This window comes from Anastrepha ludens, chromosome 5 (genome assembly GCF_028408465.1).
Source record: "Anastrepha ludens isolate Willacy chromosome 5, idAnaLude1.1, whole genome shotgun sequence".
Lineage (NCBI taxonomy): Eukaryota > Metazoa > Arthropoda > Insecta > Diptera > Tephritidae > Anastrepha > Anastrepha ludens.
The window spans coordinates 107555588-107560633 of record NC_071501.1 but is presented as its reverse complement, the minus strand read 5'-3'; positions in this window follow the sequence as shown (position 1 = coordinate 107560633).

Here is a 5046-nt window from a genome sequence, read left to right as displayed (position 1 = left end):
GTTTCAAATTTCGAAAAAAACCGCACGAACTTATTCATAGTCCTATTATTTAGTAATAATAATTTAATAAAACTTAATATTTTAAACTTAATTATTTTTTTAGGTATATATGTATATATAATATATAATTGGCGCGTACACCCTTTTTGGGTGTTTGGTCGAGCTCCTCCTCCTATTTGTGGTGTGCGTCTTGATGTTGTTCCACAAATGGAGGGACCTACAGTTTCAAGCCGACTCTGAACGACAGATATTTTTATGAGGAGCTTTTTCATGGCAGAAATACACTCGGAGGTTTGCCATTGCCTGCCGAAGGGCGACCGCTATTAGAAAAATGTTTTTCTTAATTTTATTGTTTCACCGAGATTCGAACCGACGTTCTCTTTGTGAATTGCGAATGGTAGTCACGCACCAACCCATTCGGCTACGGCGGCCGTAGGTAAGGTACTGATGTAAATTTCCTAAGCTACGCTTAACTAAGTATGACTATTGAAGTGCCAGTTGATAGGAATAATAAGTCTTAAATTCTTGCCTAAAAAATTGTTCCTAATACCAACAGCTTCTTATGAAACAAGCAGAAGTTTGGCAGCGCACAAATTTTTTCTGAAACAATAACATTTTCTTAACTCAAAACCAAAAACAAAAAATACTTTACAATCGATCAGGCTAAAAACGAAAAACAAAAAATATTTTTTTTTATCCCAAATAAAGTTAGAAGCGGAAATTCGATGATGTGGTAGAGTAGATATTAATATTATTAACATAAAATTTTTTCCAAAATAAATATAGCAAATATACGTTCGAAACCGAATCAAGTTAAAACTGTACATTTTCTTTTTGCTGTAAGAACAAAAAAAAAAACTTTTCCTAAATTAATAATTTATGCTAAGAGTAATAAAATTCGAGTGAGGAAATCCGAGGATGGTAGTGTAAATAAAGTTTTTCACATATATATCTTTCCAAAATAAATATGGAAAATTTTCAAGGTTATTCTCAGGGATATGTTCAAAATTGAATCAGATTAAAAACGCACATTTTTTTTGTTCCACAAAAATGAAACAAAAAATTTTTACCCTAAATAAAGAAAGTTAGTGGGACGAAATTCGATGATATGATAGTAGAGTTTTTAGTACTGAACATAAATATATATTTTTCCCGAAACAAATAGAAAAAATGTTTAAAGGATATTTAAGGATTTGAAAAGAAAATTTTCAGTAGAAGGCCCAAAAAATTGTTTCTTTTTCAATTTCAGCCTTTTTTTTATTATTATTATTATTTTCTTTTTTATTATTATTTTCTTTTTGTTTTTTTTTTTCTCAAACATCCCATTCTTTGGGAGGCACTTACACAACTTGGCGGCAGCTTAGCTGCAAGTCAGATGTTTACACTGTGTTAACTATCGAACTCTAAATTAAAATATAACTAATAGGTACAGGTGTGAATATTGTAACAATAAATATATGTATACTAATTTACTGAAGGAAATTTCTTATTAATTCAGCAGAGCCGCATTTTGAAGGTCATAGATAAGGTGCTTCTCCAATTTGAGCTCCTTGAGGTTTTCCGTCAGATTTACGTGAATGAGTCCGTGGGCCGGTATGATCAGTGGCAATATAAAGGCCTTTCTGAGTTTCCACTGCCGCTTGCTGTCAATCCCCAAATCGGAGTATTTGCTGATTTTCTCTGTGTACGTTTTATGAATATTTTTTGTTCAATAAGATGCCAATGCCTATGACAAACGTAGTGCTGCCATTTTTATTTAGCACAAATATGTCAGGTCTATTATAAGTTCTGGTGGTATTCATAAGGATTGTTCTGTCATAATAGAGAAGCATGTCCTTATTTTCATGCACTGGTTCTGGAACATATCTGTAATAGGGTGTCTTTTCACGGTGAAAAGCGTACATTTGAGCAAGTCGTAGGTGTATAATTTTTGCAACATCGTTGTGTCGTTTAAGATAGAAAGAGTTTGCTAATAGCGTACACCCAGCTAGAACATGGTTTAGAGTTTCACCGTGGTCGTCACCTTTTCCGGAGCATGGGGCTCTCTGATAACGTAATTTACATCATTTCGCGTGATTACTACACCATCTTGCATAGTAAATATATCACTTTCTGTTTGCGCGAAAATTCCTTTATTGATTAGCCATAAGTGCGACAGTTTCGCGTCGACATGCGGGTTTTTCAATTCTTTGTAATATACGCCATGTATGGGCATTCGTGACCATTGTTCAACTTTGTCCATTTTTGTTATGGTGTTCCTGCTGTTAAACTCATGCATCATTCTGAGGGGAGTAAGTTTGTCATCAGCTGTACTGACGGCATAGTGAAGTGCTAAGCTTCCGGCCTTCCTATAGAAGTAATTTCTAAGTTTCAGAATCAGCTTGTCGTGCCGGGCTCCAACGTCAATTGCACCTCTGCCTCCTTTTTTCCTAGGAAGTGCAAATCTCAACACAGAGGTTTTAGGATGATGACATTTATGTTTAGTCATTATTGTCCGCATCCTGCGTTCCAAGTTATTCAGTTCAGTTGTTGACCATTTTACTATGCCAAAACTATACGAAATTACAGGTATTGAAAATGAGTTGATAGCTCTGATGTGGTTTTTGCCATTCAGGTTTGTACAAGTACGTGGAGGCGTCTTTTATACTCGGCTATAAGCTTTTGCCTCATTTGCATTGTTTTAACATTGTTGCTTTTTAGTAATACACCAAGGTACTTATACACTTCACCTTCTTCCATTTCATAATGTTCGCTGTGGTGTTGTCATCTGCACCCGGTTTAAAATTTATGACTTTGCCCTTTGCAATTTTTTTTATTTTTCGGCATTTATCAAATCCTATGGACATTCAGATTTCGTAGAGGCAAGTCTACAATCGACAAATGTTTTGTTCTTAGCCAAATGATTTTAAAAACACTATGAATACGGGCTAGATGTTCACTGCCTGTTCATTGATTTCAAACAAGCCTTCGACAGTGTTAAATGAGATAGGATCCAGCACATATTGCTTATTCTTGGAATACCTGCCAAACTAATAAGGCTCGTAAGCGCAACGCTCACAACGCTATTGAAACAGGTGTAAAACAAGGTGATGCCTTACCAGTAGTATTATTCAATTTAATGCTGCACTTTGTCGTAAGGGAAGTCAACAAAGGTGGTGCCTTGATAACGAAAACAACCCAAATATGTGCTTATGCAGAAGACATCTCTATTCTCTCAAGAAATAGGAATGACTTAAAAGAAATTTTCTTAAAAATTGACAAAATTGCGAACGATATTGGCCTTTTTTTAAACGAGGACAAATCAAATATCTGTTGAAATCGAGGCGGCCTGCACAGATGCCAAATTTCCATGTGGGAGCCTATACTTTTGAAGCAGTGCAGCATTTTAAGTACCTAGGAGTTATGTTCGCATGTAGCGGTGATTCAACTTCCGCCGTCAGGGATCGCATCAACGCCGCCAATAAAGCGTATTACGCCCACCTTAACTTGTTCAAGTCCCGACTTTTGTCTAAAGCTACAAAGTTCTCTATGTACAAGACTCTTATTCGACCAATCCTAGCATATGGTTGTGAGGTATGGACTCTTAAGGTTGATGATTGTGCTCAGATTGCTCGCATGGGAAGAAAAATTTTAAGAAAGATCTTTGGCCCACTAAGAATGGATGATGGTACCTATAGAATTCGATTGAACTCGGAACTGAACGATCTAACTCAGAACGAGACAGATGTGCGTTTTCTTAAAGCGCAGCGCATAAGATGGCTATGTGATCCGTATGCCTGTTGACTGTACCGTGAAGAAAGCCTTGACAGGAAAGCTAATGGGCGTGAAGGCCAAAGGCAGACCGAGGAACCGTTGTATAGACGTAGTGGAACACGATCTTAGGAAGCTGGGAATACGTAACTACGAAACAACAGTTCAAGATAGACCGCTTTGGAGAAGCATTTTGAAGGAAGCTTTGACGCACCCCGCGTTGTTACGCTATGAAAGAAGAAGAAGATGGGCATTCGGATATTTTTAGAGAAGCTAATTACGCATTCTATTTATTTATTATTATTTTTTTATTTTTATTATCTTTAACATTATTTTCTTATTCTTAGTTTTTTTAGTTTTAATTATTGTTTTTTTATAAACATATACTTTCACGCTGCTCTAAAGGATACCTTAACAGTTTTATGCCCCTTCGAATGGATGCTGGTTTTCTAGAAACATTTTGTAAGAAGAAATTTTCCAAGAAATTCAGTAAGAGGTTTGGCATTGCCTACTGTGGGGCGACCACTTTTAGAAAATATATATTTTTTAATTATTTTATAGTTCGAGTACACAGTATACACTCCACCAGCAATTAACCGAATACACAATCTAGCGATGGCTGCCCATTTGTGGGATGGACCCATCACGACTCTTACACCACAAATTAGAGAAGGAGTTTGCCTGAAAAGCACTAGAGAATCTATCTGCCAATTATTTGCATTTAATGTGTTTGTATGTATGACTGCTTTTGCGCTCATTTCGTATGTAAGCTTGGTCCATTTCCGTCACTCACACGCCAACCCAAGTTGAGAACGTTTTTTTTTTTAAACTAAGTAATAAACTCATAAAACAAGCGACTCAAAAGTAAGAACGAAATTGTCCCATAGCAATTTTAAAAACTAGGAAAAAATTCTTCTTTACCCACCAAAACTCCTTCCCTTTTTAAATTATTATATATCACTCACTCCACTCCACTTGAGCTTCTGCAACAACCAAACAACTACCCAAAATGATGTTAGCTACCCTTTCTTTCTTTCACTTTCACATTCTTAACCTTTCCACGCTTATCCATCCATCCATGGTAGTTCATTTTCTGCTTGTTTGTAGCATAGAATGGGCATGCGGTGGAATGTAGAAACGAAGAAACTTCTATACAAACAGCCACTCCGTCGTACTCAACTAGAATACTAAAAATACCGCAACCAGTTATTGTTATTGGGACCTTCATCATTCACGGCCACTTTGGTCTTGCGGTGCGTATACGTAACCTTCGTTATTGCTTTGCTAGTTGGGAGC